The sequence below is a fragment of the Lygodium microphyllum genome, chromosome 14, assembly GCF_053477565.2.
Source record: "Lygodium microphyllum isolate KBCC chromosome 14, Lygodium_microphyllum_v1.1.10, whole genome shotgun sequence".
Lineage (NCBI taxonomy): Eukaryota > Viridiplantae > Streptophyta > Polypodiopsida > Schizaeales > Lygodiaceae > Lygodium > Lygodium microphyllum.
In genome coordinates, this window is record NC_141148.1 from 33,210,365 (window position 1) to 33,223,820 (window position 13,456).

Consider the following 13,456-nt stretch of genomic DNA (forward strand, 5'->3'; position numbering starts at 1 on the left):
TGGAGATGTCCTAGTGGGAAACGGAATAGAGAAGAAGATGGACACATCCATGGAGTCCAAGGTGAACTGATTTTGTATGCTGCATAGCGCTACGATGGAGAAGTGGCTGCAATGGTATGAGGATGCTCGAGCTGAGCGAGAGTCTGCAAGATCTGACTTTCGACTCGGAGTACGCGGCAACGGCCCATTCGATATCCGAAGGGCTTAGAGAAGATGCCTCTACTCATGTCCACTAGATGGCTACATGAGGCCCTAACCAAAGCATCTCAAGATGGAGAAATAGTTACTAAAGAAGAGTGGGACTTCTCACGTGGATGCAATCCCAAGGTATGCAATCCCAAGAAATTACAACGTATACTGTAAATCGCAACTAATATACTTGTTCTTCTCCCAGTATAAGGTCCATAGTGCAGTATGGTCACGTGGATGACATTTCAGAGTAGAGTACATTGACAAGTTACAGTCGACAATGGACTATGGAGTGATGGCAATATTTGAGCAGGAAAGTCGATGACGTGCCACAAATCCAAACCGTGTAGTTGCAGAGATGGAGTATTTCAAATGTTTACAGAGTATCCTTGCAGTTGACTATCGAAGTTTCTCCATGACCATATTTGATGTGCAATGGTTCAAGGTTACTCTCGAAGGAGCAGGTGCAACTGTTCGGCGAGGGCCAAGTGGCTTTGTTGAGATTGACTCAATGAAGAAGTGGACCGATTTGAGTGATACATTTGTTTTGCCAAATCACTGTGAGCAGGTAAGAGTCCCTAATACTTGACGCGCTTTAGCAATCTCAAAGTGGACTTTTATACTAATCGTAATATGGATCAGGTCGTCTTTTTCCCTAATCCGCAACAACCTCAATGGTGGTATGTCATTCCCATGACATCTAGGAGTATCCCCGTGTTTGCCAGAACCCCCGTACCAATCGTAGAAGAGACACCTTTAATAGCGGCAATGATAGAAGGCATACAAGAAACTAGGATGAACCGCCTGGAGGACCAAGACATCTCACCTATGGAGATAGAGGAGATAGAGGATGGGTTTTTTGAAAATGAAGCAGAGTCCTCATTTTGTGGAGAAATGGAGGGGAGCTTCAAGCTCTACCCCGAGACCTACGGACCACTTATTGCTCAAGTGTTTCGAACCGAGCGGCCATGGCTACCTCTCACATAGCCGACGTGCAATGCCTACCTTACGGGTGTAGTGAGCTTACATTGTTGCTCGATCGGGTACCCTCCTCTTTCTTGCACACCGGTAGCTCCACGATCCTTGAGGCAAGCTCAAGCAACCTCAATCCCTCTCCCATGAGCTTCATCCTCCATAGCCACACGCGAGACAAGAGAAGAGAAGAGAGGAGGGGAAGATGAAGAGAGGAGATGGAGAGCTTCTTCTCCAAGATCCCTCACTCCCATACAATCACTCCCTCACTCTCTCTCAATCCCTCTCTCAAGCACAAGCAAGAAGGCAAGAAACAAGAGAAGAAGAAGAAGAAGCTTTGGCCACACACAAGAATGAGCTTTCCATTCACTTTTCAACTTTATATACATGCCCTACTTTTCATGGGCGGTCATCCCCCTTTTTTACATGGTCGGCCATTAGCCTAGGCCCATTTCTCATTTCCCACCGTTCTAGTCTATCCTATCCCCAACTAATGCATACAATTTGCACAGGAGTGAGTCTGGCGCTCTCTTACAAGGTTTTGGAAGCGTTTTCGCACTTAATTGTGCGCTTTTTATTCTTTTACTCTCCTTGGGCGACTCTAAGACTTCTTGAGGATCGTGCCCGTGCGTTTAATTTTTTCCAGGGTCTAGTTGCTAGTTAAGGCGCCTTTTTCTTCTTTTCTTTTTTCCATTTCCCGCTCCTTTGTGCTGCGGTAAACATTACCCCCTCCTAGCCAAGTGCCAGTCCCATGGCACGGTGGTGGGAGGTAGTGGGATAGATGATGCTGTCGTGAGGTAGAACTAGTGAGTAGATGACACTGATGCTTGTGAATGAGAAGTGATGGGGTTTGATGACGATAACCAGGAGAGATTCCGGTGTGCTTTAGGCTCCATGAAGATCCTAGGCATCTTTCACACTGTTGTGGCGCCCCTTTAGGTAGCCGATTGTCCTTTAAGTATCTGAAATGCTTGAAGCAATAAGCAATCCCTTAGGAGGATGGTATTGGAGGAATTTATTCTGGAAAAAACCCCCAAACACTGTTTGCCTTGAAAATCCGTGGCTGTGGTTGAAGATCCTTGTCTTTGAGTAGAAGGTCTTTAGTTTTGAGTTGAAGGTCTTCAGGCTTGTGGGATCAATAAATGATCCGTAGATCTTGAGGCATTGGGCAGGGATCGTTGGACGATGAGGCTCCAAGATCCATGCCAATGGCAGATCCATCACTGGGGTTTTCTTCTGCTTGATTTGGTTCAGTCATGGCAGCCATCAGTAGACAGATGTTTGGCAACATAAAGTGTGTGGAGCCCTTTAGACCTTTGCAGTGAAGCTTCAAAGTTGTGGGAATGGAGTCATGTCCGACTCATGGAAAATTTCCTTGTCATTGGAGGATATAGTGGACGATCTTCTTCAGCCAAGCAGCCAGTTCTGGAAACACGAACATAACCTGCAAGAAAAGTTGTGCACTTCCTAGGGGGTGTGTCTGTCTCACTGTTGTGTAGTGCATGGTGCCCGTGCCAGTGGAACTGGGAAATGGGTCTAACCTTGGGCAAGCCCTTGGTAATGTCCCACTCTTGAGGACCCAATTCGTGCATCGTTGGAGGTGTGGTGCAAAACTTAGGGTGACAGGTCTAAAAGTCCTACCCTTGATGTGTCTTAAGTGTGAAGTGGGGGAGGGGCTAGAGAGAACCCTAGATGCAGTGAGTGTGGTGCATAAATACAGTGAAGGAAGACTGCAAGCACATGTGAAGTGTCCTCCTTGTCAACCTGTTTAGTAGTAAATTCATCTTTCAGCTTTGTTGTTTTTGCTCTTGTCTGGCTCTCCAGTTTTTTTTTGTTGTTGTTGTTTTTTTTTTTTTTTAAAGAATGAGAGAGAATACATTTGGCAAGGTATATGACACCTATTTAATCACGGGGCGGTCGCAGGCATTGTGATAAGAATGCGCGACTTTGTAGGTATTCTTTAATATCGGCTTTAGCTCTCAGAGGAGTGGTGGACAAGAAGGGGTGATTACACCTTACAAAGCGGGTGTCACTCATATTTTCTAAGAGCTCTAGACAGAAGGAAGGGAGGAGAGTAGCCCGCATCATCAACCTAGTCATAGCTCTACTATCTATTCCTAGGTTAATATCAAAGAAGAGTGGTGGTAGATGGGCTTCCTCTACTGCAGGTTTCTGGAGTAGCAGGAATTTGATAAGTCAGAGGTAATTACAAGTGGTCAAAAATGCTGGATCAGGGAAGGAAGAAAAGTCTACAAGGAAACGGTTTATAGAGGGAAGTTTATCCTCTACCCTAAACACTAAGCACTCCTCAGGGCTCCTAGCATTTACATTATATATTTTCAAGAAGTCATAATCCCCATGTAAATCTCTATCATAGTCCACTCCATGCCTACGGGGGTAGGGCATGTATATGGGATCATTGCGCTCTTCGGGGAGTGAACTACAAAATGCAGTCCATGCATCAAAATTGGTGTCCCAAATCCTCCTTTGCCATTTCGGCTGTGTCTCGTAGCCTTGGACGGTTTTGGGAACCAGATTGACCTTATCTTCCCAGTACTCCTGTGGCTCTTGTCGCCACCTAGTCATTATCATGCTCCTTTCTTCTATCCATCTGTTTGCAAGTTCGTTAGCCAGATCTTTGATCTTGGCTACGACTCCTAGAGGCAGGGCCAGGTCCAGAGAGCATGGGAAAGTAAACGAAAGCTCGAACGGCCTCTTATGTAACTCTCGTTGATGCCAGATGACCAACTCCTAGGGCCAGTCTACAGGATGTGTATCATTCCTCAGTGGCATGGGCTCCTCAGGGAGTTCTCGTGGAAGTGTGCGTGCTCGGTGTTGGGCCTCCTCAGCTAACTCTTGTCTCCTTCTCCTTGCTGCAACTATGTGCTCAGGTAGATGGGCATCTGCAGGTTCCTCCTGTGGGATATCGGGTTGAGGCGGACTCGGCATCCTTTATGGCTCTTTGTCATCATCTTGCTTGAAATATGGACCCTCTTCGACATTTTGCTCAACCACAGGTGGGATGACTAGTGGTGGTGGTGGTGGCTGCTCCTGCTCCTGAAAACCTAACTCCTTGAGCTCAGCAGTGGAAAGGCCCGTACAGTGTATGTAGTAGAATTGTTGCTCTTTAGTGATTCCTGTACTTGTTGGAAGCTCTCGCTCTTGAAGACCGTATCTTAGAGCTCGGGTGGTTAGCTCTAACTTTCTTTTCACCTTTTCCACTGGATCATCGCGCTCAGCTTGCATAACGTGGAGCACCGTGTTGAGGAAGGCCTGCCGCTGGGTTTGAGTGGTTATTTCTGCAGCCTCAACCCTAGCTTCTGCAAGCATTCTTTCGCATTCTGCCACTGCCAGGCGTTCGGTCAAGTCCCTCACCCTGTTAAAATTTTTCCTTTCTCATTCCATGGCTCTTTCCTCCATCCTTTTCCTTTCTTCCTCCAGTTGGCTCGCTAGGGTGGTTACTACCTGCTGCTACTCATTTGATAAAAACCATAACTGGTTTCTTTCTCTTAATTTTTGAGCCAGCTGCTCTTTAGCAATCCCTTTGGCTTGATCGACAATGCTGAGCCTTTGGTGCACCTCGGCCAGTATTTTTGATTTTTCCTGCACCAGCTGCTCTTGGCTTTGGATTTCAGCGATGAGGAATAGCATTTTTTGATTGAAAGCCATGGCCATGAGGGCTTCTACATCTTCCTGGGAGGTCTCCAGCACATCTTGTAATCTTTGCACTTCATCCTGTAGCCGTTTTGCTTCAGCTGTTGAGACTCCTGGCCCTTCACTCTTCAGGAACTCGATTTTGCTTATTAACATGTTCTGTTCTTCTAGCTCCTACCACGACTGGGGCTCCGTGGCATGTTCTTGTGGAACAGTGGCTTCACCTTCCTGAACCCCCTGGAAGAGCATTTCCACTTGAGCGACCCTTTGCTGTAGATCACTGTATTGCTGCATTAGTAGCTTTAGGCTCCTTTGTTCTGCCACCAAGCTCTACTCCTCGTCTTCCAGCCTTTGTCTAAGGCGGCTTTCATTGTCTTGGGCTTCCTTCGTTTTTTCTGCTAGTTGGTCCTGCAGGACCTTTATTTCTCTCCGTCTGTCGGCTCCCTGCCTTGAGACTTCTAGCCTAAGGGCCACTGACGTTTCTTTTTCTTTCTCTAGCTCCAACAAGGCCACTTTCTTCTCTTCTTTTGCCTTGTCCAGTTGTGTCAGTAGCTCGGCCACATATGCGTCATAGTCAGTGTCGGCAGGCATGGGAGTATGGGGCGTGGTGGTCGATGCCTCCAGCCTTTGTCGTTTAGGGTCTTGCCGTGACTCTGCATCTGCGGCAGTGGGCCTTTTCAATCTGGTTTCTGGCACGATTTCGGCCACTTTGCTCACTAGCATCTGCACCATGTTCATGAGCTGTGCCGTGTCGAGGGGAGGTGTGGGTTGTGCGGTGGTTGCAGTCGTGGTTTCAGCCGTTGTCGGCACAAAGGAGGAAGGAAGTGGATGTAGTAGGGACTTGCCCTTGCCTACGACCATTGGAGCTACTTCCACACTTGCACTGGCTTCGGCTTTATGGCGGGGGCTTACGGGTTCGAGTTCTCCGCCCCCATGGGTCTCTTCCATAGATCTTCGTGTAGCTTCTGCCAATTCAGCCAGTTTCTTCAGTCGCTACTCTTCGGCTTCTTCTCCCACCCTTCTTTTCATGTCCTCTTCTGCCTTCTTCGACTCCCCTCTTATCCTTGCAAGCTCCTCCTCCTCCTTCCTCCTCCTTTCTTCCTCAGCCCTCCTAGACTCTCTTTGAGCCCTCTTGATGTCAGCCCGCTCTTCTTTACTTAATTTCTCTTTCTTCTCCTTCTCTCTCCTGCCACTTTTGTTTTGTTCTTCGGGTTTGCTCGCTCGTGTAGGCGGCACCTCCTGTTCTCCCTTGTCACTTATTGTTCTTTCGCTTGATTCCCCTCCTTTGTGGTGAGGTGGGCTTTGATGCAGTGGGCTTTGATGTGCAGCTTGCTCCTCCATGATGCCCGCATCCTTTATTACTTCATCTATGATGGCTGTCAGAATACCACCATATCTGATTGTAGCTGCCTTTGACGCAGGTTTCTTCCTTGTGAAACGCGCGGTTGAGGCAGGGGATTCTCCTCCTGCTGGTGCTTCCGCCAGAGTGAGGAGGGCAGCTGAACTTTGAATGGTTTTCTACATGAACCCATTCCATTCTACCTCTTCAGGGACTCCTACTGCGATGCTTTCTAACAGCGGGACCCCGATCCTATTCGTCAATGCATTGTATCGTTGGCCCGAGAAGAGGGTATGGATCATCTTCGCTTGTAATTTCATTGCTGGGTCTGGGATGTCAGCCAAGCTGATTCCATCCACGGTGTGTACCTCTTCTTTCTTTACCCCCAGCATGGTGTAAACATCCCGTCTCGGCCGTCTCTCTTTCTTAGGTACGAGCCCCAGGGCCTTTTCTATGATTGTTGCATTGAGGGGGACTTCGATTCTTCTTTCCTGCTCCCCTGTCCTTACTGTGGCAGTGCCACAGTTCTTGCCCTTGTCGAAGTTCCTCAGGAAATCCGCACACATGCTGTAATCCACAGCCTGCCCCACCTTTTCCACATACTTGTGGAGGTGGCATCTGTCCATCAAGTCTTTGATCGCAGGTTCCTCCAGGATGGCCTCATCCAGATTCAATGTGTGCTTAAAGGTGAATTGACTGAATCCTCGTGTCTCAATGCTGATGCCGAATTTGGTCATCTCTTTTTCAGAGAATGGGAGTTTGCCCCCTTTGTCTTGTCCTGCCATGGTGGTGACCTATCAACACACCATGCCAACATTAATGCCTAACAATCGGATTATTTCTTAATCAAAACTCAGTTTGAGAGAAAAATGTATGTGCCCAAAATTGGTAAACTTGCTTAGAGACTTGAATTTTAGAGATTGGCCCACAGCAGCAATTGCTATTGTTTTCCCTTGCAGTATTCTTCCATAGAAACTTAATTAATTATAACATTCTGCTAGCTAGATAACATAAGAGGTAAACGTTGTTTCGTGTGGGTTGACTTACCTAGCCAATAACCAATCATAGAAGCTTGGATTGTATTCGAGTTGGGCATGACAATCAAGAGCAGATGGTTGGATGGAGACTTGGAAAATGTAGGTCAAGACATCATGGAAGAGATCTCCAGTATTGAGGCGACTGGCAACATGTAATTCCTCTTCAGTGAGGAATTGGTCAATGTAGGGGTGAGCGAGCACTTGATCGTCTAAATGCTGGTTACGGCCAATGGCCAAAACCCTAAATGATATAGGTGCCACATAAGTAGGGTCATATTCAAGGGTTTTAACGGCCCTGCGTTGTTCAGCATTGGTCATTATCCGGCAACCTTTTGTCTCCCATTGGATCCTTAGAGTAAACCACTGCTGCAAGAACGTGGAAGGTGAGCTTGCCATCTACGTGAGCTTTTGCAACTCGTGTTTAGGAGCAGAACGAGGAGGCTTACGATACGAAGTGATGAGTCTTCTGAGGGCAGCTTGTTCCTTTGAGATTTCGTCGTTTGCTATCAGTTCGACAGCAATTTTGGGGAATTTAATGGTCATAAGTTCGTATTCTTCCCAAGTGCATGGTAATGCACGAACATCCGAAGCAAGCTTTTTGTCAAGAAGACCCAGGTCTAACCTCTCATAACTTCTAGCGAATGTAGTGAAAGTTTCGTCCAACATCTTGATGCAGGTTATTAAGTCATCCTTAGAAGTCGCGGCAAGGTCCTTAGCCAAGGAGAGGAAAGGTCGTATCGTGTATGAAGGTTTAAGACCCGCTGGTGGGGGTGGTGCAACTGGACTGGATAGTGGTGACTCCCTCATCGGTGTCACAGGTTGGGCTTTGCACTCTGAAGCACTGTGAGGTGCTGTAGGGAGCTCTGGGGGCATGGGGGTTGTGCTGGGTTCTGAGTGAGCAGTCATAGGGGTTTTTAAGTTCTCCGGATTAGGTAGATTTAAGGCCTGTGGCATTTGCTTTGTCGATAGATGAGCTGAGACTTACTAGCCACAACTGGCAATGGCCTGCTGACTATGTTCCGGGCACCACTTATGCAAGCCTCCCTCACTAGGGTGAGATTGCTTGTAGATGAGCTTTTTAGCTGGCCATTTTTAGGCACCCAAATCCAGGGATTGCCCTCGTAGTATCCTTGTGCTCGCAAAAGATCTTTGGGGATCCAATGCGGCGTGATTGTGTATCTACGTTGATATCGTTTAGACTGCCTCTTAGGCCATGACGGTTGATGATTTTGGCATTTAGGATCACACTTGGGTGGTCTACCCGGATGTGGTTTTTGCCGTTTTGGCACCCATAGAAACTTGGATGCTTTGGCCTTGTGAGCGCTCTTGGTGGGTTTGGGCCTGGGGTCAAGAGCCTGGCACGAGGCCGTAGTTTTCTTCCGTTTAGACTCGGGCTGAAGCGTGGTCGTAGGGGTTTCTACCGGTGGCTTCGTAATGGTGGAGGAATCAAGACAGCCCTTGCTGAAAGGCGTCACTATACGCACATTGCCGATAGCAAGATGTATGCGGTTTAGGTTATAATCCACATTACAGTTTGTTTGCTTCTTGAAAGTGCGACCCAATAGTGACACATTACCGGCTCCTTTAGTGTCGGGCAACACATGGAAGAAGGCTGGTAAACTTTCAGACTCAATGGAAACGACCACCTTGCACTTCCCTAGGAGTGAATAAGCAGTACCCCCAAATGGGGTGAGTTTGGCGTTAATGGGCTGTAGTTTCGGTTGACCAATGCGTGTCCAATGGTCATGCGTCAAGATGTTGTAGTCGGCACCTTCATCAATCAAGGCCTCGAAAGAATACGTCACTCCTGCTGTGACTGTGATTCACAGGTACGTCGGTGCCACTGCTTCTTCGTCCTGATCTATAAGGTCGGTTATAGTAGCCATGCAGACGTTCATTGGGGGTTCTAGCATGGGTGGCTCATGTAATGGATGGGAAGGAGGATAGTACTTCTTCATGCGGCTGCCATTAAAAAAGCCTATTCCTTTGCCTTCAAGCGTCTCCAACTCAACATTCCCTGTCCTACCAATCATGCGTACCCTGAAAGGCCCTAGCCCCCGAAACTTCATCTTCTGTTTATGTCCTTTTACAGAGTATAGTAGAACAAGGTCCCCTTATTCAAAGTCTCGTTGTTTGACATGCTTGTCAAACCACATCTTTCGTCGAGCCTTCTCACAAATCAGAGAGTGAGTGGCAAGGAGTCGGGTCTCCGTTAGGCTTCTAGCTCCACTAAGCGGGTGGTCCAAGCCTCTCTTCCCTTCCAACGCTCCTGGACTGCTAGTCTTAAACTAGGGATGAAAAATTCTAAGGGCAGAATGGCTTCAATTCCATACATTAGCCTAAAAGGTGTTTATCCTACCGCCGTTTTATAAGCTGTGCGATAGGCCCACAAGGCCGCCATTAGCTTGTTGTCCCAGTCACTTCTTGAAGTGGACACGACCTTTGTAAGCACGTTGACTAGGATTTTATTTGTGGATTCGGCTTGGCTGTTAGCCTGAAGGTAATACGGAGAGGACTTCCGATGCGTTATTAGGAAGGTAGAGAGCAGGTGGGCAATCACTTCATTAATGAAGTGCGTGCCTTAGTCGCTTACAAGTTCGATTGGACAGCCAAACCGCGAAATGACCTGCTCCCACAAGAACTTTGCAGTGGTCCTAGCATCATTCTTCCCTCGTGGCTCGTGCCTCTGCCCACTTTGTTAGATAGTCGGTTGCCACTATGATGTAGCGAGCTTGGGAATATTGTGCCGCAGGATTGATCGGTCCAATAAAATCGATGCCCCATTTTTCAAAGGGTTTTCGGGCTATGACAGGGGTCAACTCCATCTTGTCCTTCCGCACAGGCATTTTGGTCCTTTGGCACTCATCGCAGTGCTTTACGAATTTAGCTGCATCGCGGAAGAGGGTGGGCCACCATAGCTGGGATTGTAGCACTTTTCGGGCTGTCGTGTCCCCGCTAAAGTGTCCTCCAACGATTCCTCCATGTGCTTTGTTCAATGCATTATGCATCTCATGCTCACATACGCACCTACGCAATAAAATATCTTGTCCCAACCTGTAGAGTTGGCCAGCTATCAGTTGGTATGGCTGAATTTTCAAGATAAGTCTTTTCAGCCTGGCCTTCTCAATGGGTCGCTCAGGTAGTCCATTTTATAGCACTTGCACTATGTCATCGGCCCAATACAGCGTCAGATCAGCTTTAAATAATTCTCTCTCACTAGACAGGTTAAAGAGATGAGCATCCGGCAAATCGTCAGGCACGCCTTGTCCAGCGGCTTCTCTTGTGGGTATGCGGAACATGTGGTCAACCATGTAATGCCGCTTTCCTTTGCGTACAACCACAGAGAAGTCAAACTCCAGTAGGAGGAGTAACCATCTAGCTATGCATCCCGTAGCGCAAGGCTTGTTCACAAGATACAGCAAGGCTTGATGGTCAACAAAGAAGACAAAGGGAGTGGCCAACAGGTAATGCCTAAATTTCTTTACCACAAATACCATGGCCAACCCCTCCCTTTCTGTCGTGGAATAGTTCATCTCGGTCTGTGTGAGCTGCCTGCTGGCAAAAATCACCAGGTAATCCAAGTTATGTTCACCAGGCTGGCATAGCACGGCTTCAATAGCGAACTTAGAGGCGTCTATGTGTACATGAAACATTATGTTCCAGTCTGGGGCTCATAAGATTGGTGCAGTCGTAAGAGCCTTTTTCAACTCCTCATATGCGCGTTGGCATTCCTCCGTCCACTCAAACACTATCAATAGCTTGTACAATGGTCTAGCTATTAGTGCGTAATTTAGTACAAAGCGTCGATAATATCCAGTGTGTCCCAAGAAGCACTGAACTCCCTTGTAATTATCGGGTGGCGGTAAGTCAACAATGACTCTGACTTTGGAAAAGTCAGTAGCAATGCCGTTCCTTGACACTACATGCCCTAAGATGCATCCGTGTTTTACCCAGAACTGGCACTTTAAGGGGTTCAATGAGAGGTGGTACAGCCTACACCTTTCAAAGACAGCTCTCAATTTCTCCAAGTGTTCGGCCCAACTAGAGTGTAAACATAAGTCGTCTACAAACACTTCCAGTTCGTGCCTAAGCATGTCCTTAAAGATAGTGCACATTAGGCATTGGAAAGTTGCAGGTGCGTTCATTAGCCCAAAAGGCATGACAATGTAGGCGAACATGCCCCATTCCGTGGCAAAGGCAGTCTTGTGCTTGTCGTCGGGGTGCACTTGCACTTGATTGTAGCCCGAGAAACCATCCAGAAAACTGTAGGCTTCCTTTTTTGCTATCCTCTCAAGCATGTGCTCGGTGTAAGGTAAAGGATAGTTATCCCTCTTTGTAGCGGCATTCACTTTTTTGTAGTTCACGCACACTCGGATTTTTTCATTTTTTTTCATGACAATCACGATAGGTGATACCCAGTCCATGTGCTCGATCTCATATATGAATCCTGCCCTCATAAGTTTATCAATCTCCTCTTTTACTGCATGGGCGTGCTTGGGATTCATGGGGTAAGGTCGTTGTTTCGTTGGCACTGCATCTGGGACCATTGGGATATTATGAGTCACGACCCTAGGGTCGACTCCCTTAAGTTCGTCCAATGTCCAGGCGAATACGTCAATGTACTCTTGCAGGAACGCAACGAGTTTGGTCTCTTCATCCTCCGCCAAGTCATCTGCAATGAACACCAGTCTTGGTTTTTCACCTTCCCCAGCCAAGTTAACCTCTTTGACTTTGGCAGGTCCCTCGATCGGTTCACTAGTCTGACCTTGTCTTTTTGCACCTAACAGAATCACCACTCTGTCACCCTTTTTAAATTTTGTAAACCGTTTGGGCAGATCCTGTGGTTTCTTCTGCCTTTCTGCTTCTGAGTCCCTTGCTTGCTTTCTGGCCTCCTCTTTTAGCCTCCTGTGCCTCAAGTGGACTGGCAAGTCTCCCTTGGTGCATTTGACCTTAGAGGGTTGCGGTATCTCGGGATCACTCTCAGTGCTAACTTCCAACTCTGAGTTAAACTCGCATCCCTCACTTGAGGAAGGTGTTTCCCTAGGGGTCGTAGTTCCGTAGGTGCATCTGTCTTGAGCACTGGGATTACCCATGGTTGTGCTACTCCGGCTTGCTCGTAATCCACGGCTCCTATGTGTTCTAGCCAAGATCTGTCACACTCCATTCGCATGACTCCTTTTCCGTTCCGACTGGTCCCTTCTTTCCTAGGCCTCGAGTCTGCCCTGATTTGTTCTATCGCTTTTCCCTCCGTGTCGTACTCTATTGTGTCTATCTCTTATTCACTCTCTTCTCCTGTAAAGTGACAGTCTCATACTCCTCATCATCCGAGTCATGTCCTTCTGACTGCTCATCATCCCCTAAGCTTCCCTCTTCAATCTCCTTGTCATCAGTAACTAAAGCCTAGTTATATAACAAGTTCAGGTCGTAGACCTTGGTCCATTTCCATTCTGGTTTAGCTAAAAGGTCATGTAGAGGTTTTAAGTTAGCAGCCAAATTGCCGTCCAATTTATTGGTCAGATACTTTACGATTTCCTGAAGCCCTAATTTGTTGTTGGGGATGTGGGACGAGGCCGGTTTTCCCGGGTTGAGTGAGCTTCCTGCCATCATGCAAAGTGGCACAACTGGCTCCTCAATTGGCATGGTTGCAGCTTTAGCAGCCTTCTGATGTGGTTCTTCCTTATCCGAGAATGGTAGGTCAATGGTTGCCAAAACATACATTCAATCCCTCTCATCCTCAGGGAAAGGAATATATCTAGTGAGCGATCCATAGGGTTTGGTCGTTCGAGTATCGCCTTTTAGCATAGCCGAGATGGCAGCTAGGTCAACAGGTGTCGTCGTCCAAGTGTCCATCTCTACCCTCACTGCACTAGTTCTATTCCCTAGGAAAATCAACCCATTGCCCCAGTCCTCTATGACACGTGCATTCCTCATCCAAGGTCAGCCTAATAGTATGTCGTAATCTACTCCCTTCATGACAATGAAGTTTACCAAAAATTGCACACCGGCAATCTTTATCGGCCAATTCTTTAAGACCCCAAATGGTCTTACCCTCATTCCGTTTGCTAATGTGACATTAAATCTAGCAGTCTCTACAGGAGGGTTTCCCCATGCCTCTAGGACTGCATGGTTTAGCACACTAACACCGGCACCTGTGTCTACAATTCCTTTTCGAGTCATGTCTCCTAAGGCTAGGACGCGCAAAACTGCGTGCATTTCAGTGCCTTCCCAAAAAGCATTGATGTGCAAAGACTTAGGATTTGAGTGT